At 33.4% G+C, this 27,344-nt stretch overlaps 1 pseudogene; it reads right to left on the reverse strand.

Annotated features, from left to right (window-relative positions):
* Positions 1–12,122: 12,122 nt before the first annotated feature.
* Positions 12,123–12,845, reverse strand: LOC103659217 (annotated as a pseudogene).
* Between the last annotated feature and the right edge of the window lie 14,499 nt (positions 12,846–27,344).

The raw sequence follows: 27,344 nt of genomic DNA on the forward strand, positions 1-27,344 counted from the left end.
TATTAAACTAGAAAACATCTTATTTTCTAATCAGTTGGAATTGGCAGTTTCTACATTTATGGCAACTATTAGGCTGTGAAAAAGCATTATCTCACATGAGCAGTTGCCAAAGCAGTGAAAATATCAGGGGCTTTGGCATCAAACTCAGGAAATCATACTTGGCTGTACACTGTGCTTATGGGGGAATCTCTCACTCCATTCCTAATACTAGTCAATTTCCCACCTTTTAAGTCTCTTATCTGGAGATAAACCATATATATTATCATAAGTGATAAAAACATTAGACACCCATTTTCCCAGCTCTCCTGGTAGCTAGGGCAGATCATATGACTTGGTCTAGCCAATCAGACTCATGTGTCTGGATTTTGAAATTAGACCTTTTGACACGTGGGAAAAGAAATGGAAGGATTACCTCTGCCTGCGGCAGCAAAGGCAATAATGAGCATATCTAGAATAGCTGTGGCCGGGGACTTCTCAGGGTCCAGGGCTGAGGAAGGAGTTGTTTGTTGCAAGTTTTTTGCTGCTGGTTAGAGCATCGGCAGCACTATCCTCAGCAGAGAACTGCTATGGCACAATTTCAACCAATTTTGATTATGGGGCCACTTTCCTTCCCGTTCACATACCCAACTTGGTTCTCTGATCTTTCCAGAGATTCTGGGAGCTACTCAGTTACCTTTCTCTAAAGTGCTTTTCTGCTTGAGTAAATCAGGAAATCAGACTGATCTGAAGTGGGAATAAAGTGACTAACTATGCCTTCTTATTTTTCCGGGAAGGTCCTGGTTTCTGCTGGTTGTTTCCCCCAAATTCTACCAAGCCTTTTTTCTAATGTTCATTTTTCAAAGATAATTGTACAAAAAGTAGGTAATTTGTGGCTATTTTTGATACAATGATGGTTCAGCGTTTCAGAATATGATCCTGCAGACACGCAGAACACAAATTTATAGTTTGTAATCATGTTTGAAAACCCACAGTGTCACTTCCAAAGTGGCATTGAGGAATAAGGCTTTATGCCTGGTAGATCTGTTCAGTTTTAACTTTGTTGCCATTCGGGCATATATTCAATTGTTACATCTCCAGGAGAGCCCTAAAAGGTAAGCTGATGTTGGCATATGATGCCGCATGGCTTGCATAATTCCCTTGAGAGAATTTGGTTATTTCTCATTCTACTTGTGTCCCTGCAGCTAGGCTAACTACCTCCATTTCTGTTTCTTCCTGAACAAGCACCTCTATTACAGCCATTTATTAAACATACAATGCTTATACTCAATTTCCAAAATCATTTCAAGCTTAAATTCACATCTAAATCACAGTGAGGTATTCCCTTTCCTGGAATATTTTGCTTTGTCCAAAGCCTTTGTCTTCTAAGGCTATCATGAAGCATAGGATGTGATGTCATATCTAGTATCTACTTATATGAGTTAATAAACAAATAAATGTACATATACATATATATAGGTATACATGCATACGTTTGTGTGTGTGTATATGTTTTCCGAAGTGTGGTTTTGTGTCTCTACTTGGTTGTTTCCAATTAGCATGAATTTTTGAAAAGTGACTAAGTTTTCTTTTTCATCATTTGTTTTTCAATTAAATTGGAATAACTTATTTTGGAGAACATAAGATTCTGTATACATAATAGACAATTTCTTGTTGAGGATTTTGGCGTCCATATTCATTAGGGAAATCAGTCTGTAATTCTCCTTTTTGATGGGGTCTTTGCCTGGTTTGGGGATCAAGGTAATATTGGCCTCATAGAATGAGTTTGGTAGCTTTCCTTCTGTTTCCATTTTTTGAAATAGCTTTAGGAGAATAGGTATTATTTCTCTTTGAATGTTTGGTAGAATTCCCCAAGAAAATCATCCGGGCCTGGAGTTTTGTTATTTGGAAGGTTGTTTATCACTGACTCAAGCTCTTCATAATTAATTGGCCTGTTTAAAATATCAGTTTCTTCCTGTTTCACTCTTGGTAGTTTATAGGTTTCCAGGAAGGACTCCATCTCTTCCAGATTGCTTAATTTATTGGCATATAGCTGTTGATAAAAGTTTCTAATAATCCTTTCAATTTCATTGGTGTTGGTTGTGACCTCTCCTTTTTTATTCATAATTTTATTAATTTGGGTCCTTTCTCTATTCTTTTGGAATAATGGACAATTTCTATTCTTTGTTTATGTCTTTATAATATTCTCTTCCTGCCTTACATTTTTTTACTTACTCCTCCTCTTTTCAGTATGACACTGCTTGAAATTATGCTAAAAAAACCCATTGACTGGCCTGAAAAATATATCATTGATTATTTCAAATATAATGAAAACCTTTAAATAAAGAAAATACTAGTTTAATAGCTATGTCAGAAATGATTGTATTAGATACTAGATTTGCATTTTAAAACTCATACAGTAACTTGTTTTCTTGAATAATTATTTTTTGTAGAATAGTTTTTAATTAAAGGGGTAGATTTAGCAAAAGTTTATTTTACAGTAACTTTCTAAAATGCCTTTGTACATAGACATCGATTTTTACATATCACTGTAATTGACCTCAAAGTGCTTGAATTTAGTTGAATTTAGTTTAGTTAGCTTATTTGTAATGTTTATGAATTTCACTATTTTGAATTGTTTATTTGTTAGCATACAACCTGCATAAAAATAATTGTTTTTGAAGAATATGGCTACCACAAATTGTAAATATTGTCTCTTTCATTTAAGAACTAATTTGAAATGAAAATATCTTATTGATAATCATCAAATATTCCACCCCTTTTGAAATTGGAAATATATTAATTAAAACATGACACATTAAAAACATGTAATTTTGCTCATACTTTTAATCCTTTATTTACTTATTGTAATCTAAAAATAAGTAGTGATAATAACTTATTTGAAATTTTCATAGCTGTACTTGTTCTCAGTTCTCATATTAATAGAATACCTTTAAGAAACTCCCTAGAAGATGATTATTTAGCACAGTATTATTTCTATTTTATTTATAGTTTTACCAGTTCAGCAGAATTTTGTCTTTTGCTTGATAAATTATTTCTAGGTAAACTAAGTATATAGCTTCAAACCCTAAATGACTGGGTTTATACTATTGTTTCTTAACTTTTATTTTTTTCCATTATTATTCCCACCCAAAAGCCTTTTAGATTTCTTTTTCTCCTAATCTTGCACCCATAACATTTTCATAACAGAGATTATTCTGTATATCCTGTATCTTCTGTGGCCCTGTGGAGGTCCAAAAACCATTGTAATGTCTAATATTCTGCCACTCCGAATCAATTTTTCCACCTTTGGGTGATATCACCCCCACTGAAAAATGTATGGTCTATTCCCAGATTTTACCACTTGTTTAGTAACATATTTACAATTCCCGGTGTTGCTGAAGGCAGACTTGCTGATAGTCACTACCAGCACACAAAGTATGGTAATAGCATTAGGAGATGGCACATCACACTTCATCTCTGAGGTGGTCTTGAAAAATCAAAATCAAATGTCATATTTCACTGAAATGTTTCAAAGGGAAATCAACTGGATGCAAAATCCGCTTTCCATAAATTATAATTTGCTTCACAGTTCTTAAACATCTGCAAGCATGTCAATCAAAAGACATGTTGAAATTGCTCTCCCAATCTATGCAAAAAAAGAGATTTTTTTTCTCTTTTCATTTTAGTCTTATTACAACTAGTATCAGCACACATGTTCTGGCAAAAGGTTTGTTGCACTAGCTGCCCTGTTGTCAATGTCAATTATTGATGGAGTCAGGTCTTGTGCTTTGACCATGCTAGAGGATGGAAAAGCCACTACCCTGGAACCCGACTCCCTCCCTCACCAATGAGAGGAAGAGGAGGGGAGCAAACCAATGGCAGGATAAATGGCCTTATTTTAAAATCTGTTTTTAAAATGCAGTCAATTAAAACACAAAACCACGGACAGCAGTAGGACATGTATATAGTCGTAGTTTCTATTTTGCATAATAAGAATCAAATAATTACACTATCAATATATATATATCACTATTATTTGGTAAATGGTCATCAAATCATTTTTTTACATATTAAAAATATTTAAAGGCATAAAAATATAAATTAGAGGTTTTTCTTAATATGGTATCATTTTACTCGAATCTTTGGCTCTGGGTTCTTCTCATTCTGTTTCATTGGATTGGAAGTAATGCAGTTACATTTTCTGAAGCAATGTAGAAGTGGTATACAATTGCTATTATCTATAAGATAAATATTAGATCTTCAGATTTGGTGATGATGGAAGCAAAATAAAAATCCAATAACACAGTGCAGAATCAAAGGGAGTTTCACCAAATTTGAGTTATGCTCCCAGGATAACACATCTATTTCAGATTTGACTTTTCACACATTAGCTACATCTTCCCAGTGGATCTATTATTGAACAAAATAATTGTTGCAGTTCAGTGCCCAGGAAGAGTAAACATACTTCTAATGCACTTTTTAAATTTCCCATGTGTGTATATCAAATATGATAATGTGGGAGAGCTTGCTATATTCCAAAGTACCGTAAAAATGGGATCCACTTTGGCTAGATTTTCAACTCCTTGAAAAAAGGGATTGTGTCATGTTTATCTTTGTATTTCCAGCATCTGGCAGAGGGCCTGGCACAGTACAGCTGCACAGAGTTAAGCAATTAATTAATGGCATGTGTGGTTCCACAAAGGATTTGTGGTAGTTTATAGGAAATATATACAATAAAATAGCAAAATATAGACATATTCGTAGGGAGAAAACAAGTTAGAAAAGGCCATCAGGACCTAACCTGCAGACCGTAGGTCCTCAGAGGCATTTTAATTTGGTAATGCATTTGCTCCTGAGTATTATGGTGTCCAAAACAAAATGGACAATAACACTTTTGTTAGTTTATAAAGGCACGCTTATAGGTAAAGTGCATTTACATCTGCAAAATTACTTATGGGGATGTCAAACTCATAGAACTGCTGTGATTTTTTTTCTCTTTCCACACTTAACCAGTATGGATAGCATAATAAAAAAATGTTATACTTGTATGTTATTAATCACCACAGCTCATGCTCTGTCCTCTTAAACAAGCATTTCTTACTTTCCAATAGTCTACTTCCATTTATAAATATGTGCACTGGGTACAAGGTATTTTTCAATATCCTTTCGTGGATGGCCAAGTTTTGAAAGTAAACACTATATAGAGAGTTACTTTGTAATACTGGGACAAAACTGTGGTTCCCTTAAGAAAACCACATTTTTTGAGAAATACTGAGTTTAATTGGGTATTTTCAGTGTAGGTTTTTGTATAGAAGACACCGAGAAATGGTAATATTATGGATGACGTAATAACTCCTTAGAGCAAATACAGGAATGAGTATTTAAGGCTATTCCTGTAATAGCTTTTGGTGAAATAACACTACTATACTCAAATAATTTGATAGGGTGCCAAGACCAAATAATCTATGTATAAACTACTTGATTGCATGGCCTAATCCATGTTTAAATCCTTAATTGTCTGCAAAGATAAATGGACTCTGTATGCTTCATAAACTCCTTCCAAGTAACATTATAGTATCTGTCAGTCTGCTTTTTGTAAAAGGTTAAGAAGCTTAAAAAATGCTCATAACTGTTTGTGCCATGAATGATGATAAATTTGAATTATTTCTAGGGCTGGATGAAAAACAGAAATGCCAATGCCTTCAGAAATAATACTTTAGAGGCAATACTTCTTATTTATGTGAAACGATGTTTTGATGTGGACCATTTTATTTTTTATCATGGTATATGTTGAAGTATGCACATACATTACTAAATGAGTGAGAGCAAGAAAAGGAGAAAGGGGATTTTTTTTTTTTTGAGAGGAAGAGAGAGAGAAAGAGAGGGAGAGAGGGATGGGAGGGGCAGATGGAGAGATAATCCCAAGCAGGCTTCACACTACAGCACAGAGCCCGAAGTGGGGCTGGATCTCACTGCCCTGAGATCATGACCTGAGACGAAATCAAGAGTCAGATGCTTAACTGACTGAGCCACCCTGGTGCCCCAGAAAGGGAAGTTTTCTAATATTAGCCAAGTACTTACCACCATTATTTCTTTTTCTTCTTATAGATTTCAAAATATTTGTGTGTGTTAAAAGTTGAAAAGATGATATGAACAGAAGAGAGGAGTAGTTTTCAATATTAGCCAACTATTGAACTGTAAAGTATAAAACACTATCAAATTAAATTAGAAATGCTAAAAAAAATTATGAAAATATGGCAAAACCATCAAAAGAGGTGGAAGAGAATTGAGATCTCAAAGAATACTAATTAATGCTCCAAGATAAATTTAATGACTACATTTTGCAGCTCAAAAAATAGAAGAGGCACAATTCGTCAGTTGCGCAATATCTGCCCTGTCCATTTCACATCTATACTCTAAAGATTAAGGGAAGCGATGAACACAAAGGCATGTTGTAAACTGTAAACCACCATCTCCATTATCTAAGTGGCCATTATTTTACTTGCTTTTCACTGTTTGTAAAATATTTAAAAATGCATGACTATGTAAATTTGCTGAGCAAAACCCAGATGCATACCTAAGTTTCATTAGATTCTCTAAAACTATGTCTTTTATCACAGAGGACTGATGATTGCAGAGACTATGATGAAAATACAATGACTATAGTTAACAATAAGGTATTGTGCACTTAAAAATTTGTTGAGGGTAGGGATACCTAGGTGGCTCAGTCGTTTAAGTGTCTGTCTTCTGCTTGGGTCATGATTCCAGGGTCCTGGGATAGAGTCTCTCATTGGGTTCCTTGCTTAGTGGGGAGCCTGCTTCTCCCTCTCTGCCTGCTGTTCCCCCTGCTTATACTTTCTCTCTGACAAATAAATAAATAAAATCTTAAAAAAAAATTTGTTGAGGGTAGATCTCATGTTAAGTGTTTTTAGCCTATCCCCCCAACATAAACAGAAACAAAGTGACACAAGGAAGCTTTTGGAGGTAATGGATATATTTACCCTGTTTATCTGATTGCGATGTTCATAACATGAGTGTATAAATGTCAATAAACTCATCAAATTGTATACATTAATTATATGTCATTTTTTGTATACTGATTGTATTTCAATAAATCTGGGGAGGGCGGGACAGGTTAAAATAATATCAAAAGTCAAACATGAGACCCAGAAAAAAGCTTGCAAAACAACAGTTCCTTTTTTTTAAATGCTTACTCCCCAAAAAATTTAAGTATAAACTTACTAAAATCCAAAGAGCATATTTCCATTTCTGTCCCATGATAGTTATCATCATAGGTATGCCCTATCTCCCATTATAAATTGAAGGCTGACTTTATGTGTGTATGAACCTATGTAAATAGGTGTGTATGTATATGTGTGTGTGTATATATATATATATATATATATATATATATATATATATTCCAGTACTCAAAATAATTATATGGTCGATACAATGGTATGAATGGCAATGACAAGGTTTGTTCAGTAACTAGTCCCTGAAATTTATACTTTTATAGGTACATACTATCTTATGATAAACATGTCACTTCACCATAAAGACCAGCCCATTAGGTAAAGACATGTACAGATCCATTAGAGTAGTATCATGGCAAGAAACTTAAAACCAAAGGAAAAGCATTAGAAATGGAGCAAAATAAATGGAGACTCACAAAGAAAAATATATTGGCAAAATTCTTAACATCCAAGAATGTTAAGCGGAAAAGTGAGTCCTGGGAAGTGTATCCATTTACATGCTTTTTCTGATTTCATGCTCATCAAATCACCTTCTGACTATTCTATCTCCTCCCCACACATTCCCACGGGAAACACAATAAACAGAGTAGATACTCAAGATACATTTTTAAACAAACAAAAAAAAAATGTATGACCATTACAATTCAGGATTAACTCCTCTGAACTTCTTCACTTTATATTTTTGCTACTTATCCGTCTACAAATTACAAATTTCCTTTCATTAGAATTACTTCACATTTCATTTTTCTTTAATTTATAAAATATCTATGCCTGATTTTCTTTCCTAGGCTAAAGATACTTTGAAATAGAACTGTGCTTTACACTCATTCGTGTAAGTTCACAGTACATATGTATTCTCCGGTTTCTCATGATAAAAATAAAAACAACATCCAATTTGTAATTCTATGTGTCAAATAAGAGATGATAACATTGCTAATTTATTTTTTCCTTTAGTGGCTCAGAATATAGAAGAAATTTATAATTTCTGAGCCTCAGCATCTGGAAGTATGTGCTTAAATTTCAAATGATAGTATCAATTAAACATATATGGAAATCACTTTTTAAAACAAAAACTAAGAGGATATCACAAGAGACACAAGTGCTCTGAACTAATTAGTGTACAATGGAATATTTTCAGTTAGAAGAGTGTTTTCCAGGGGTTTCTGGGTGGCTCAGTTGGTTAAGCATTGACTCTCGATCTCAGCTCAGGTCTTGATCTCAGGGTCCTGAGTTCAAGCCTGAGTTGGGCTCCACACTGGGTCATGGAGCCTACTTAAAAAAAAAAAAAAAAAGGGCTTTTCACAAAATGATTATTATACCACTGAAGTAACTAGAAGCATAGTGTATCTCTCTGAAAAGGCTGAAAATTTTAAGACTCCATTTCAGGTTTCTAGAGCCATTTCTATATTTTCAGAGTAAAAATTTCAAAAGCACATTCAAACTCATACAGGTTTCTCTACGCCTTCCTCTTCATTCCACCTGCCCTATTTTCATTACTATTGTTTATAGTTAATAACTTGCTTTTCAGTTAAAGTGTATACCTAAAAAAAAAAAAGAAAAAAAAGAAAAAGAAAAATCCACTCACTTGTGCAATGAATTCCTAAACAATTGTCAAGTCAATAAAATAATGTATTTCCAAGATTTCTTATATTTATACAATTTCTTTTTTACTGTGAGATAGCATCAAGTAAATATTTATTAAGACAATGCAGTATTAAATGTTATTGATTCAGCTAACATGTTTATAGTCCATCAAAATATAATATTTCTATTTAGCTTAGTACATTGAAATTTTAAAAAATGTATATCATTTTATAGCCTCTCTTCTGACCATACTTTCAAATTAGATATCAGAACATGTGATTACATTTACCCACTTGAATATACCACAAAACATATTTTAAGGTGTTTCATACTTTAAATAAGTCATTAAAATAGAAAATAAGTTAGAAAAAATATATGTTCATATAAAATTGCGATTTAGTCATAACTAGTAGGAATGTGCATCCTCTTAGTTCTCAATTACAGGTATGTTATTATCTTTTGAGGTTATACTAGGTGGTTCCTAAGATCATGTGGGTCTATGACTTTGAGAGATACATATATATCTGATATGAATGAATGAATGAATGAATGAATTCAAGAGCTACCGTGATTTAGAAAACAGTGATGATATAGTGATAGTTTTGATGAAAAGTATAGTTGTTATGTCTTTGAATACTTCCTCTGGGATTGAAGAGCTACACTTTGGATTTTGTAATAACTTGTAGTTTGCATAGAACAATATTTCTTTTTAAAGTTAGGCTGAATGTTTTGCTGCCCTCACCAGGATACCACAGCATATGCAACTCTTAATTTCACTGAGAAGAATTTTGAATAGTCCTTAAAAATATTCATATCCTTCTGTGCATATACACATAAACTCTTACTGGAAGCCTTATTATACATCTAATTTTTTGTTCATTCATTTGTTCATTCACTCATTCATTCAACTTTAAATATAAGGCATTAGCATATCAAAGAAAGCCAACTGAAAACTAGCCATAGTTATTAGCAATAAAAGCATGCTGGTAAGGGAAATTTTTGTTTTATACTAATTTATAATTATGAAGGTTAAAATAAGAAGCTTATTTTTTGTAGACTAATACAATTATGTTATTGTGTACAATTAAATTGTAGAATATAAGGCATGCATATATTTCAACAGCTACATGATAACAATAGGTCTGTAGTTTATATAAAATGATAATTATTTAAATACGACAAAAAACATCCCCTTGTCTGGTGAAAAAAGTACTCATTCAATGGCAAAAGCATGCCTCTGATGAAAGCCAGGGACAATGGCTGAGGCAATCAGAGAAATCTACAGAGCACTTCACTCTTCTGTAGGCCTTCAGAATATGATGGGAAATATTATCTACACACTTTCCCTCAAAGGCCTTTTCTTCTTTCAAAGTAATGATCACTGATAATTCCTTACCTTTTTACACTGCATTTCTTTTTTATGAGAAACTTATACTGTTTTCTGAACTCCTTAATATTTAGAAGGTTAGCTTTATTATCATAGAAAGATCTATATTTATGAGTTCTCGTCAGCTATAATTCTAGAAGAAAAACATTTCTAGACCTTGAGGTCAATATGCTAAGTAACATAAGTCAGACAGAGAAAGACAAATAGTGTACAATATCACTTATATGTGGAATCTAACTAAGTAGATCTCGTAGAAACAGTAGAATGGTGGTTACCAGGAGTTGTGGGGTGGGGGAACTGGGGAGATGTTGTGAAAGGGTACACACACTTTCACTTAAGAAGGTGAATTAATTTTGGGGATCTAATGCACAGCTTAGTGATTACAGTCAATAATACTATATTTCAAAGCTGCCAAGAGATCTTAAATGTTCTCACCACAAAAAAGAAATAATTATGTGACCTATTAGAAGTGTTAAATAATGCTACGGTGATAATCATAGTTCAACATATAGGTGTATTAAATCAACAAGCAGTACACCTTAAATTTCCACAAGTCTATCTCAATAAAAACTGTGGTGGGCGACTGGGTGGCATCTAACCAGTTGGTTAAGCATCTAACTCTTGGTTTAGGTTCAGATGGAGAGACAGAGCTCTGCATTGGGCTCTGCACTCAGTGCAGAGTCTGCTTAAGACTTTCTCTTCCTCTGCCCCCCCAATAAATAAATAAATAAATCTTTAAAAACTGTGTTAAGTATAAGGTACAAAAAAGGAAAGAAAAATTTTACTTTAGATTTTTATGGTAACAAAGGACTATAGCTATCATCCATGCTTTTAAATTTTGGTGAGTACAGACTGGAGAAATCAGAGAGATTCTGTAATTTCCCTGGTAGAGGTTTGGATGCTATATAATATCCCATAATCCAGATTATGGAGATAAATAATGAAACATTTGTCCTTTACCTGAGAGTTTGTTCTGAAAAAAAAAAACATGTACATACACACATACATATATATTTGGTAACTATGGTTAATATACATATATTCTATTCTTGAAATTTTTTGAGAGTAGATCTTAAGTGTTCTCACCACACACACACACACACACACACACACACACACACAAAGGTAACTGTGAGGTGATAGATACATATTAGCTTGATTACAGTAATCCTTTCACAATGTACATGTATATTATTCTCTTCTAATAGAAATACTAAATCTACCATTTTTCTTAATATATCCTTATCCATTGTTTTAATACATATTTCCATTTCCATTGACTTCCATTTTTATGATATATAAGTTTATTTGGTGATATTTTAAAGTGCATTTTAAGATTTCTACACTTCATATTTTGATACTGATTTCTAAGTTAAATTGCATTGTGGTCCAAGCATATGATCAGTCTCACTACCATACTTTATAAGTGTTGAACCCGATTGGTTGTAATACATATACACTGTACTTTAAGAATGCATTTTCTTTAAACATTGCATGTTGCATAAACTCATGTTCAGATATTTTATATTCTATAATTTTGTTTATTTGAATATCACATATTTGATTTGGGCATGTTTATGTCCTATAATGCGATGGATTTTTTTCCCCCAAAATCTCATAAAAATTAGACTACGTTTTGCTCATGTATTTATGTTATTTTATGAGACATTAATCCATTTTGTTTGCTATTAATATGAATAAACCTTTTTCTAGGTATTTAGTATATATTTGGTATCATTCTTCCTCTCATCTTCTCTGTTTTCCTATTTATTAGTTACAGCTTTTAGAAACGGCATAGCAGCCAATCTTTCGATCTTAACTAGCAAACTTATTTTCATTCATCATCATCCCTCGTATATTTGTTTTTAATTATTTTTAAGAGTTCAGCTTTTTATTGAACAGGCTACAGAAGAGGTTTAGTCAAAAAGATCAAAGCCCATGTCATCATCAGTCTCCTCTGATTCTTCTTTCTTTGCTTCTACTTTCTTCTCCTCAGCTGGGGCAGCGGTGGTGGAAGGAGCCACACCTCCTGCTGGTGTAGCACCAGCTGCTGGGACGGGTCCACCAGCTCCTATGTTGCACAGGAGGGTTCCCAGATAGACGCTGGCTGGGGACTTTGCAAAGAGCCCAGCCAGAAAGGTTCAATATCTACACCCACTGCTTTAACAAAGGCATTGATCTTATATTCCATTCCTGTCACCTCATCGCCATGCAGGATGACAGCCGAGGAGATGCAGGGGAGCTCAAGGTGCAGGTGAGAGCTGAGCAGGGGTGGGGGGTGCTGCCCAGGGATGGCACTAGTCACCTGATAAAGAGAGGGCCTCACCCCAATGCGGCCTTTGCTTCCTTGGAAGGACCGAGAACCCTAGCGACAGGTGAGGAAAAGCTTTCCTGATCTATTTGGATTTATTTCTACCTATATATTTTGTCTCTTTCATTTGCCTCCCCCCTTTTTTATGTGCTTTTTATCTTGCCTTATTCTGATAGGACTTTTTTCTCTTATTCCAACTTTCCCATCTACTATTTTAGAATTTATGCATTCTATTTTTGTAATGTTAGTGGTTATGCTAGAAACTTTACCATGCTACTTAAGTCAATGAGGCTAAACATCTAAACTTAAGTTATTTAATTACCTTCATCCTTAACAATGCAAAAGCTTCAGAAGACATTAACTCCAAGCACTCTTCACAGATTGCATGTTACTATAGTTAAGTTTAATAAGATAATTTTTGTTTGACTTTGTTTCTTTAGTTTACTCATATATGTACAAGATCTTGCTTATATCTTTCTTTTACCTCAGTCCTTTCTTCTGAGATCATTTTGTTAGATCTATAAAGTTATAATTTCTTTGATCTCAAGCTGCTTCACTGTTTAAGATAATGTGACTCAAAGGTAACTCATTAATTTGTATGGCAACTCTTCCTCCAGGGAAGGTTTAGAATCCATTCTTTACTTCCAAAGTCTTTAGTCATTTACTCATTGAGCACTTGTTAAGTCTATGCAGCCTAGACACCTGTCTTTCTGAGAAATTTCTTTCTATTAGTTTTTATTTTCTTTGTTCCCTTTATCTAGAGTTCATATTTAGTTATATTTTGGGTCTCTCATATCTTCCCTCATTTTATCTTTTGGTTCTATATCTTTGGTATATTACCTGACTTTCCTAAGTTGTCAATTATTTTTTATTAAATTTTAGATATATTATTTATTTTCAAGGGCTTCTTACTTCCTATTTGCTTTTTATGTTTTATTTTTCTTATATTGTGAATGCAGTGTTTAAACTAAATACAGTTATTTTAAAATATCTTCTTTTCCTCAATCTGTTTCCTGTAGAGCAGTGGTTCTCAACTGGAGATGATTTAGTCCCCTTGGGTTGTTGGCAATGTGTGTTGACATTTTTGATTATCACAACTAGGATGGACACGCTATTGGTTTCTACTGTGTATCATTTCCAAGATGTCAATAGTGCCATGACTGAGAAACTCTGCTTTAGATTCACTTTTAAAATCTCAATCTTTCATTGTTCTACTGCTTCTAGGATGTCCTTTCATATTTAAAGATTTATTTATTTATTGGAGAGAGAGCATGAGGAAAGGGGGAGGGGAGAGGGAGAGAGAATCTCAAGCCGACTTCACACTGAGCACGGAGCCCAATGTAGCGCCTCAATCTCATGCCCCTGAGATCATGACCTGAGCTGAAACCAAGAGCTGGATGCTTAACTGACTGAGCCACCCAGGTGCTCTTATCCTTTCATATTTAAAAATGAGACAATAAAAATTTGGTTTGGAACTTGTGTGATTTTGTCAATGGTGAACTTTGTCATAGGATGAGTACAACAAAAACAAGAATTTATACTTGGCATTCAATTACTTTAGAAAAGAATCCTTTAAATCTTTGCCTGTGTGCCTAACTTCCAGGCCTTTATGAGATGGTACAAGAGGTAATAGAATATTATGCTCATATACAGAAGCCATATGTTGAATCCTCTTGTTTAGAATCATACATCAATCTCACATTTTATTGTATGCAGGATTCTCCAGTTTCTACTTACCCCAGGGTTCTCCTATGACAAGTCTTTGCTATTTCAGTCCTTCCACTTGTACTAGAAGCTCCAGCTATTGCTGTCCTATTTCACCACTTGTCACTTCTTTATTTGCTCTTAGCATTCAGAATTTTATTGAAATCCCTTCTCTGAAGAATGTACTTTACTCATCCTCTTGAATATTGTGAGTTTATAATTTTAGGATTGTAACATTTCACCTTACTGAGGTTTTTGGATGTAAAGAAGACAGACATGCAGAATGTATTGATCATTTGGCAGTGATCATTAAAGAATATTTGCTTTTTTCACTTTTGGATGAATCATCGGAAAATATTAAAAGCAGTAATCTCCTTTTCACCATAGTTGAGGTGATTTTCTTAATATGTTTATCAAAAAAGATAATTGTCCTACTCAGAACCTTTTAACAGCTGCCATTTGCATCTTAGCTAAAACATAAAATCCTTATCACGATTTCCTACTCAAAGTGTTTGATGATGGCCCCTGTCTACCTCTGTAATATCACTCCTGTGATCACTCCAGAGAAACTACATTTATATTATTCCTTCAAAGAATTAAGTTCTCTCCAGGTTTAGAGATATTATATATGGTGTTCCTTTTGCCTGGGAAAATTTTTCTAACTGATGTATTGCTTCCACCAAGAGACCTTTTCAGACCACAGCCCACTCCCTGTCTTGATGTCTAGTAATAATTTCCAATTTTGCTCCATGTTTTTCTTTCAAAGCACTTTTACATTTTATAACTATTACATAGTTATGTGACTATTGTAAATACCTTTCTCTTCTACAAAGTGTTAAAATTTTATGAGGGCATGGACATCTTCTCATTGAACATAGTATTCTAGTACTTATGACAGTGTCTAGCACAGATTAGGCAGTAATTACATAATTATAAATGAGTTAGCAACAGTAAAAAATGCTATTTGTATTTTTGATGTTGCCAAGAATTGTGATGATTCTCTTTTTAATTTTTTAAAAGATTTTATTTATTCATTTGAGAGAGAGAGCACACCTACAAGGTGGGGAGGTGGAGAGGGAGAAGGACAGGCAGACTCTCCACTGAGCCCTATGCAGGGATCTATCTCAGGCCCCTGGAACCATGACCTGAACCCAAGGCAGATACTTAACTGACTTAGCCATCCAGGCACCCTGTGATGACTCTCTTTTTAATAGATAAGCTTTAGTTACCTAAAGTTTAATCACTGAATGAATGGAAGATTACTATGTATCATGAAGAATGAGGAATATCTTGTAACTTGTGTATACGTGTGTGTGTGTGTGTGTGTGAATTTTTTAATCTTGAAGTGACCAAAAGTCCTCATATTTTTAATGCTACCTAAAATCTTAGAGGTTAGTACTAGATTATAACTTCTCTTGGTTTTTCAGTCTCTCCCTCTCTCTCTCTTTCCCCTTCTGACATACACACAGAGTTCTGTGATCCTGCCTTCTTTTCCACAGTGTTAATTTTGCTGGGTGACATGGCATTTACATCCTTGGTATATAATTATGAACAAAAATTCCTGAGCATTATAGTCTTGAAACACTATTATATCATAAATTCCATGAATTTAGTAATTAAACCTATATACTATTCTTTTTTCAGAAATATGAAGAAAATATTTCTATATTTCACATTTGATACAGAATTTTCATCACTGAATAACAAAACTCATGGGCAGATTTGTGTTTGTCGTATAAACCCAAAATTTCATATTTTTGACAAGAACTCTGGGCTATTACTTGATATAGTAAATTTCCATTAGGTTTTCAAGCCACAAATAAGCACTTTACCAAAGTCTTCATTAACCTGTATCAGTAAATAGATGCTTTATATCTAGATAATGGAGAAATAGAACTCTATAAAGAGCTGTAGTAATATTCACATCAGAAGTTTCTCCAAATGTCCTTTGCCTCTCCACTAAATTACTTCATTATAATCATAAAAATATAACTTTATGATTACATCAATGTTATATCCCTCTGAACTTGCATATGCCTTTTGACTTTTCAATACATGTCTGTATTGAGAAAAGAGTAGCATGTTGAAAAATTATGCCTGCCTTGCCTCAAAGACAAGTAATTTTACTCAGAATTCATTTTGTTTAAGCATTTCACTACTGTCCGAGCTTTAATCAGTTCCAAAGCGCTGAATTCTGTGTTTGCTTTTGTGTATATGTAAGTAAAAATTTTTGGAGCTTTGTAGATACATGGCATTATTGTTAGCACTTTTTTACATCTGTGAGGTAATCTAGGTAAGACACTGGTCTAATCCACACAGTTGTCATTGTAGTAGATAGTAGACAGTAGACACCTGATCTAAACCTAAGTTTATCTAATTGTAAAATTCACACTCTTACACTGAAGGCTATACTCTTGTTTATGATATATTTTACTGATGCTGATCACCTTGGAGTCTTAACATCTTAACGTAAGTGCAAGAAAAAGTATTTGCTTCAAATACATAGTACGTTAAGTGTCATTATATTATATAAATAAAATACTGCTGAAACCAACATTTGGGGATGAAGATAACTAAAAATCTGCAATTCAGACTTGTGGGTAGTAATGCCATGGAGTTTACATGCTAATATGGCAAGACAAATCTAATTGAAATATTACACAAAAATAGATTTTTTAATATAGTCCATATCTTCTGATTCTGGTGGTCTGTCTCTGTCTCTTTCTCTCTTTCTCTACATATACAAAATGTAAAACTTTGTCTTTTATGTCAAATTCTGAATAAAAATCTGATTTGTGTGCCGTATCATAATGGCCTCATCTCAGGGCAATGATGGAGTTTTTTTTTTTTGCTCTCACTCTCCTCACGCTCAAGAGAGAAAATATATGAGATCATTGTCATTTGGAATTGGCCCAGAGGCAGGATGAGTTACCAAGAACACAGCTGGAAGGTAAGCTTTATGTTCTTATGATAGATTTCCCCCAACACCAGCTCAGTGTAAAGCACAGGAGTGGAATAAAATTTAACTCAATAAGTATCTGTTAATTCAATGAATGACTATAATACCATTTCTATGACCAAATTTATGCTTAACAAGTATATTTAATAAATATTATAGCCATTTACTTTCTTCTGAAATGACGTCAAAATCTTAAATTTTTAAATTTCTTTCTTTTCTTAAATTTCTATTTTTGCTTAAGTCCATATATGTAGTGTAATATATTACTGGATGAAAAACGTCTGTTAAAAATTTTTGGCTCAAGGGGTGCCTAGCTGTCTTAGTCAGTAGAGCGTGGGACTCTTGATCTTGGAGTCGTGAGTTTGAGCCCCATGTTGGGTTTAGAGAGTACTTAAAAAAAATAAAAAGTAAAAAAAAGTTTTTTGGCTCAATATATTTATTTGTACCATAAACTAATTTAGCTACATGATTTTTGATTGAATAATTATGCAGGTATCATTTATAATGACTCCAATCAATTAAAAAAAGAACTCTCCCATTTAAGTAAAAATCAACAACCAACACAACAGTGTTTTATACTTTGTGTGGCAACACATTAAAAAACATGGTCATTATTAGATTTATTGGAAACAAGTCAAATAAAATTTCTCGAGAATTTATTTTTAACTCTTAAAATGATTTATCACATCAAGATCACCTATAAATAAGCTCTCCAGGAGCAAATAGTAAATTTTCTACCTCTTTGTATATACAAAGTCCATGGTATAATACTGAGTTAGAACTAAAGGGCTTCTTAAATATGACACTGAATACCTTCCACATGATCCAGGAAAGAACAGATGAATTGTTCTCTTCTATTCGTTTGAAAGTATGTGTTTAATTGATAAATAGAAACCTGTAGGTGGCAGTGATAAGTAAAACCACTATAAATTTCTGTGTTTCCAACATAATTTGTGAGAAAACTTTGAACACAAATATTAAATCATATTATCAGATCTGGTAGATATGGTCGTTTCTGTATTTCCTTCCAGTTTTATCATGATAGTGAACTTTTTAAAGCCTTACTCTTCAATCAAATTTATAGTTATTATGTCATTTAAATTTATTGGATGTGAAGTTATTAATGCTATGCATTCCTCTTGCATAGCAAAACTCTATTTTGTGAGGTATCATCATTCTACTCCTATACAAGAAGCTCTGGCCTCTTCTTTGTTTATAATTTTGTTTTCCATTTAGGTTTTATTTAAGTCACATAAATCATACATACAATTTAGACTCTAATAGATCTTGATGCCATCTTTTATAGAATTTAACTTTGGTTTAGTAGCTATTTTGAGTTAATGAATATGATGATAGAATCTGAAAGGGATGTTTAATTTTCTGAGAAGACATCTATATATCTCTATCATTAACATCTGTGGTATAGGTAACTACCTAATACTACAGGCAGTGAATACGTTTATATTTGAAACTGGCTATTTCAGGTAAAAATTTTCACTTTGTAAAACCAATAATTACTTATTGAATGACCTCAAAGATGTAAAAAAGGGTCACTTCATTTAGTGAAAACAGTTAATATCATCTTATAATATTACTAATATATTTAGAATGTGAAACTTTCACAGTCTAACACATTTGATGTCTAAGAAACTTTCTTGTAACAGCATATCATTTATAGTTTATAAAAGATTAATGTTTAAACACAATCAAAATATCAAAAATGATTCTTAAATTATTAAAAATTATTTTTGATACTCTTTTTTAGGTTTATGCATTTATTCAGGTTGAGCAAATTAAGTTGGTACAAATTGGTACAAATCCAATTGGTACAAATATAAAAGGATATTTTTCAAATATAAATATTCATTTTTAATTTTATATACAGCAAATTCAAATCAATATATACAGAGAATTATAGTGACTAAGGATATAAACTACAAAAAAGGTTTAGAAAAATACTTTATTAGTAAATGTTATTTTTTTATGTTTATATAATATTTTATTGTGTATATATGTATGTACTTTGTTTACACATTGCTTTAAACTAAGGTCTTAATCTAAAGCAAAATACTATTGCATAACCTCTGAAATACTATAATACCTTGTGCAAAATACTATTTTTAATGTCAAATTATAAAATATTTCATGTGTGAAACATATGAATATATTCATGATCACATAAGTTGAATATTAGTGATATTTGGTTAAGAGTTTCCTGTCTCTTTTTCTCCTTTCAAAACACAAATATAATAAATATACCCACCAAAGTACTTTCATGGTATTATTTATTGAAAGTGAGTCAGCGAAAAAAGAAGTGTGGTAGAGATTACCTAAATACTTATTCTCTCGAATGATGACAGCATTGCTCAGCGTAAGGAAGAGTTTGGATAAAAAATTATAACAATTCAAAGATGGAAAGTTCTTTGTGCAACAAAAACTCCCAAATTAGAGATCCATATTTTTATTTTTAGATAGTAAAATAAAAATTTTTCTTTCTACATAGTGTGTCTTTCATTATAGATGTAGTCCTACTAAACATATTTGCCCTCCATACATTTAGTATACTTTTTTCTGTGATTCTTTAACTACAAAATACCACCAGCAAACTCTCACTCCTTACATCATTATCCCATGCCTATATGACTAATACCAATGTAATGTTTATATTAAAAAGCATTTTGAGCTTAAAAAGCTATACTCTATTACTGGGGTACCTATACATGATTTTTATGTTTTAAAGATATATAGAGAAATTATAAGGATATATATATCCTTAACTTGAAAAAATAAATATATTGAGGATTACAGACAGATTTTTCTGCTATGCCAAAAAATTTAAATGTGTTTTTAATGCTCGAAAATTAATGGCTCCAAAACAACAAAAATCTAAATAGTTGTAATCATTTTCTCAGGAATAAAATTTATTTCTAACTTACTTTTATGGCTCTTTTCATGCGAATTTTATTTTATATATTAAAGACTCTAGTTTTAATTAATTTCTTTGTAATAAATTAATTTTTAAATGGCAAAGCTATTATCTATTATACATAAGAGATGAATTCTATTTTCATGATAACTTATGCTGTTTGTAGACACTAAAATTTTACTAAGATATCTAAAATTGCAGCATACAAACCATATTGTTTTTTCTGTCTCTAAAAGTTATAATATACAGAAGGAAAAACGAAAAGCCAATCACTTCAAAATCCTCATGGTGACAAAATGATTGTTATAAAAACTTCAAATATAAACCTAGCAATATTATAATCCATTTTACCTTCTTGGAAAATTTGATTTGGGTAATTCTTTAGTAGCTTTTTAACTTCCTGCATTAAGACACCCATGAACCAGCACTTCAATTTCTACATACTCTGACTATATTTCTATAATATACACAAAAGAGGCATAAGTATAACATATTGTTCTCTGTTTCTTAATCACCCTTTTACTTCAAATTCAGCTTACATTGAGTCAACTATTTATATGACATTCACACATCTTTTACCATTTTATCTTCACAAGAAATTGTAAGGTTTACAACTCTTTTTCTCACCTTACAGATAGAATAGAGAATATAAGTTACTTTGTAAAATTCACATAGTTGATAATTTCCAGACGGGTACTTTTATTTATACTTCTGTAAGAGCTAATGATAATGGTAACTGAAATAAATTATTGCCTAATATCTGGATGAAGTCCCTGAAAAATGTTACCGGTGTTTCTTGCTTAAATTATTTTGCAAGTTATGGATGGGATGGAATGATGTCTGGGGAAGGATTCAAAGTATCTTTATCATAAATGAGGATAAAAATAGTATTTATTTTATATGGTTATTTTGAAGAAATGGAATTAATGGAATTAATAGAATTAATATATATTAAGTATATAAAGCAGAGCCTGACATACACACTAAGTAAATGTTAACTATGATGATGAAGATGATGATGGGCTGGTGTAAGAATCAGTCATGGTTTGAGCTTTGATTTTATTTTAATATTCGCAATAGAAGAAATCCTTACTTAACCAGCATTGAGCACAGATAGTTAATCAAGTATCTAATGCCACCCGGCTTTACCAGAACCTCACAGCATTCCTTCATCCTGCAAAGTCATATTCCTAAAGGTCTACCCAGGAGGGAAAGGGTCTTCTGCACACGTTCTTAACTCAGGACCATTTTGATGAGGCTTCCATAGAGTTTCCATTATTTCAATGCTATACTGATTGACAGGAAATAAGGAGAGAAACAACGGGAGGTTGTGTACTTGTTTCTATTTTAGAAATCCCATCATCTTCTCTATAGAAAAAATGACTCTTCTTGTTTCTTAATATATATGCTTCAGTACAAAAATAACAGCAAGGAATAACATTCAATTTTTGTATTTTGGACTTCACTCATGCCATAATCTCTAAGTATGGGAGCCTATCTCCAGGGATGCATTCTCCTCCCATATAGGTATATCTGACAAAATGAGATTCTCTCAGCCTTCCAGTTACTCAATATCTTTAGATGAGCTGAAGATGAATTTCATTTCGTCTTACCATAAATTACTCTCAAGAGTGAATGATACATAAATGAGGTTCCTATATAATAGCTCAATGGACTGATAACATATGGCTATTGCAGAGATGTGATTTTTACGTATGGAGTAGATTTGACACTTGGTCATTCAGTACCAAATTGAAAATTTCCCACTAGCTAGTTTTTTGATCCAAGACTATATCTCTAAAATAGAATCCAGTATAACACAATGTTTGTTGTTTTCCTTTTTTCACTTTTGGGTTTTTTGTTTGTTTTTGGAATTTTTGGGGGGCTCAATTCATTATCTGTTATCTGGGTTTCCCTATGCAGGAAATGAGAATAATTAAGTCAGCCATTCAAACAATGAACACAAAATACTGTCAATCTCTGTTCAATCAACAGCATGTTCAGTTATCATATATCTTTATTTCCGTAGCTATTGAATGAGTTTCTGAATACATATATAACCAATGCTTATGGATTTTCTTCTGGATGTTGGAGTTATGTAAAGATAATGAATCACCATTATTATTATAAGTTAGAATAATAAAATGTTGCTTACGCTAAACCAAGCAACAAATTATCATGGTACTCATTTGGCACTGTTAATACTACATTAGAGTTCCAATGAAAAGAAGATAACAAATTTAATTTTGACATTTAACAGTGTAATATGGGAATGAGGTGAGAATGCTCATTATGAAAACAGCCATTTTTCTTGGTCTTATGTCTTAAATATCTCTATATGCCTTAAAATTCAGTTTTCATCTTTCTAAATAGGGTTGATTCTGATACTTTAGACAAAGGTAAACATTTCCCATTGTGTTTCCTTTGTTGGTTTCTCAGTTTCATTTTTTAAGTAATTGGGAATCTGCTAAATACCTTGAATTGTACCTCAAATGCATTCTTCAGTGGTTCAACAAGCTTATCCCTTTTAAAATAAAAGTGGAAACAATGTAACTAGAACTTTAAATCAGTCACACATTAATTTGTTTTCCTTCCTACCTGTTCTATTGATGGTTTTCATCATGCCACTTATAGCTGTAGAAACTACCCCACTTACGTTGAGATGGCTTTTTCAGTAATGTCAAATATTTAGAACAGTTAAAAACATGAAAGCAATAAACTCACGCCACTCAATCATGTGCAAAAAATTATACAATTTCCTTAAAGAAAAGTTCTTCAGGCTGTCATTTAAAGCCGGTGCCTGCTAATTTTAGACATCATTTCGATGAGATTATTGAGTTGCTATTTGAGTTTGTAGCACATTAGAAGCAGTAAATTAAAAGTCTTTCTGTGTGTGTGTTCAAATGTGTGCGTGCGTGTGTGTGTGTGGGTAGTTGTGAGTGTGTCAAAGGTTAGGAGGTACATTAAAATAGTTGTAAGAGTAGAAGAAATTATAAGTAAATACAGCTAGTGCAAAGACCCTAAAGTGGGAACATGACTCACATCTGGAGAGAGTAGTAGAAAGTAAGATAAGAACAGTAATGAGAAACCAAGTCATGTAAGGTTTTGCAGGCCATTGTAAGAATCAATAGGACTTATCGGAGTGTGTTGAGCTGAGAAGCGACATGATCTGACTTACATGCTAAAAAGATCATTCCAGTTTCTGTGACAACAGGCTGCAGTGGGTATGGGGAAAAGTTAAGAAATCAGAAAGCAGGCATTAAAGCAATTCAAATGATACATGATATTTTTCTGGACCAAAGTGGTATAAAGAAGTAGATACAGATAGTCTTGAAGTTAGAGCCAGGTGATGTAGGTAATAAAGGTCCTAATCATTACATAAAAGTTAAATTATATTTAGTACATGTTATTTAAAAGGCAAGAACATGTATAATCAATTTTGGAAAAATTTCCATTAACATGGTTAAGCCAAGGTTACATTAAATGTTTAATTTTAAAAGGTAGGTTTCTATTCTGGGAATAATCACTTACATAGGTTAGCATATAATCTGACAATCTGGGGAGAAAGGATTTGTAAATAATAAAAAAATATCCCTACTAATGAGCTTCTAGAACACAGCTACTGCGGTGGTAAATTTTATGTTTCAACCTTACTGGATCACAGGGTACCCAGATATTTGGCTAAACATTATTTCCGAGTGTGTCCATGAGGGTGTTTCTGGGTGAAATTAGCATTTCAATCAGTGGACTCAGTAAAGCAGTTTATGCTCCCCAATGTGGGTGGACATCATGCTATCTGCTGAGGACCCGAATAGAACAAATAGGCAGAGGCAGGAAGAATTTGGTCTTTTCTGCCTGATTGCTTGTGTTGAGACATCAATCTCCTGCCCTCATTGCTCCCAGTTCTCAGGCCTTTGGACTCAGACTGAATTACACCACCAGCTTTCTTGGGTATTCGATTTACAGATGGCAATCAGGGTACTTTATAGCCTCCATAATTGTGTGAGCCAGTTCCTTATAATAAATCTCTTAACATCCTATTGATGGGGATATATATATCTCCAATTGATTCTATTTTTCTAGAGAACCCTAACTAATACAGTTCATTAAATCCTAATAGTAGGATTTCATAGAAACTGCACTGATGTGGAAGAATCACAAGAAGAATGTCTGGAAAATTCTTAAAAGCTACCTTGAAGCAGGAGTACAAATAATAGGAGAATTATTGGCTACAGAGTGAAAAAGGAAATAGAGAACCAGACTGGAAGAGAGACATAGTTGGAAGTTAATGCAAAAATCCATGTGGGAAATAATGAAGGCATAAATTAACTCAGTATTCCTAGTACTGGTGGTAACCAAATTTTGGCTATAGCATCTAACCAGGTTTTTTCAAAGCCATTGTTGAAACATATTTGCTATTGTAAAAGTAAATTATATAATGTAGATTATTCTGCTACATATATTTTGAGAAGTTGAGCGATATATTTTATAGTGTTAATATTTGAAAGTTATAAAATTCATAATGAACATAAAAGCATTAGACTGTCAGATATCTGAAAGGTCAAATCACCAAAAATTTAGTAGTAAATGATCACTTTGGGTCCTAACAACATGTTGGGTCCTGTGGAAGAACATATAATGTGACATGTTGCTTTCAGCATAGAAAATTCAGAAATGTATACATAAAGTGGGCTAAAATGAAGTTACATAACAACACAACGAAAAATTATGATGATAAAGATTCAGTCTGACAGGAGGATTCTGGGAAGTCATTTCTATGGTTTCAAAGATGACATCTGTGCCCAAACTACCAAATATACACCTTCATCCAATCCTGCTTCTATACCTCACTCACCATTGCCAGCTCATTCTAGTGTTATACCAAACTCCGTTATATCAAACTCTAATATGCTAGGATGAATTATTAGTTTCTCCCTAAAGGTACTCCTTTTTTGTTTAATATTTCTGTTGAAATTCTATGCTTGCTATCATCACTTTTCTCACAATATTTAGAAATATAAAAGTTACTCTTACTTCATTCGTTTTTTCTCATTTCCCATATACACTCACCTGCTAAATTCTGTCCATTCTTTTACTACTACATTTTGCAAAATTCTCTGCCTTTCTCTTCTAAGGTTTCCTCTTGTTAATTTCTTGGTTCAGGATTTCATCATCTGCTTTATCTGTTGCAAAATGTTTCTAACTAATCTCCAGGTTTCTGGGTTCTAATCTTTTTTTTTTTTAAGATTTTATTTATTTATTCGACAGAGATAGAGACAGCCAGCGAGAGAGGGAACACAAGCAGGGGGAGTGGGAGAGGAAGAAGCAAGCTCATAGCGGAGGAGCCTGATGTGGGGCTTGATCCCATCACGCCGGGATCACGCCCTGAGCCGAAGGCAGAAGCTTAACCGCTGTGCCACCCAGGTGCCCCTCAAGCTTATCTATTGTAATAACGAAATACCAAGCAAAATTTGTCTTCAACTGACTTAAATTAAAAAAAAATTGAAATCATTGATGTCAGAACTTTCATGGGAATTATGCATGACCTACTGCCCTAAGGAAGCAGGTAGATTTCAGAACATTTTCTTATTTTTTAAAAGATTTTATTTATTTGACACAGAGAGAGAGCACAAGCAAGGGGAGTGCCAGGCAGAGGGAGAAGGAGAAGCAGGCTCTCTGCTCAGCAGGGAGCCCAATGCATGGCTTGATCCCAGGACCCTGGGATCATGGCCTGAGCCAAACGCAAGATGCTTGAAGGCAGATGCTAAACTGACTGAGCCATCCAGGTGCCCCATGATTTCAGAAATGATTTAAAACGAGAGTTTACATCAGCAATTCTGGAGATTTATGTCTGTGGTCCTGCCCAGTAAGAATTTTTTTTTTTAAAGATTTTATTTATTTATTTGACAATAATAGAGACAGCCAGCGAGAGAGGGAACACAAGCAGGGGGAGCCGGAGAGGAAGAAGCAGGCTCATAGCGGAGGAGCCTGATGTGGGGCTTGATCCCATAACGCCAGGATCACGCCCTGAGCCGAAGGCAGACGCTTAAACGCTGTGCCACCCAGGCACCCCAAGAATTTTTTTTAATTAAAATTTTTATCCAAATAAAACACCCCATGTAGAAAAGTACACAAATCATAACTATGGAATTTGATGAATTTGCCTTTGTAAACACAACCATGTAAACAAGAATCAGATAAAGAAACAGAACGCTGACAGCAACCAGAAGCCCCTTTCCCCCTCCAAGACCAGAGTGCACCAGAGAAGCTTTAACTTAACTTCTGTCACATACATATGTTCACATACGTTTTGCTTTCTCTATTTTTTCTTAGGTAAAAATAGAATTATACAGCATTGCTCTTTTGTGACTATCTTATCTGCTCAACATTTTACTTATGAAACTCAATTAAAGTTCACCCTTACTACTATGTATTCATTCATTAATTATTCATTGAATGTATATGCCATAGCACAATTATGCATTACAATATTGGGGAATAATTCTGCTTTTTTCAATATTTGGCTATTTTTAATAGCTCTGTAAAAGTCTCATACCTGTATTTAGTTGACTTTGGAACACATATCTATTTGGTAATATTAGGTACCAAATTGCTGGGTAAAGTACAGTTTTGGTAGCGTCTGCTAACAGTTTGCCAAAGTGCTTATACAGTAGTCCCCCTTCTTTGTAGGGGACATTCCAAGACCCCCAGTGGATGCCTGAAACCGTGGATAGTACCAAACCCTGTATATACTATTTTCCTATACATACATATGATACAGCTTAATTTATAAATTACACAGAGTAAGACATTAACAGTAATAGTAAAATAAATTATAACAATATATTTATGTGAATGTGGTTTCTCTCTGTCTGAAAATATCTTATTATACTGTTCTCACCCTTCTTGTAGTCATGTGAGATGATAAAATGCTTATCTGATGAGATAAAGTGAGGTGGATGATGCAGAGATTTTGACTAGCATAGACTTTCTGGTGATATGCTGAGAGGAGGATCATCTGCTTCCTGATCTTGAGTGGCCACGGGCAACTGAAACTGTGGAAAGTAAAACTGCAGATGGGTGGTGGGGGGGGTGCAGGGAGGGGGCTCCTGTACCAATTTACTCCCCTACAAATAGCCCGTGAGCGTTTGAGTTGCCTCATATACCTAACAGTATTTAACATTTTTGTCTTTCTTATGCATTCTATTGTGTAACAGCAGTATCAATTTTAGGGTTTT

The sequence above is a fragment of the Ursus maritimus genome, unplaced genomic scaffold (assembly GCF_017311325.1).
Source record: "Ursus maritimus isolate PB19 unplaced genomic scaffold, ASM1731132v1 scaffold_10, whole genome shotgun sequence".
Taxonomy (NCBI): Eukaryota; Metazoa; Chordata; class Mammalia; order Carnivora; family Ursidae; genus Ursus; species Ursus maritimus.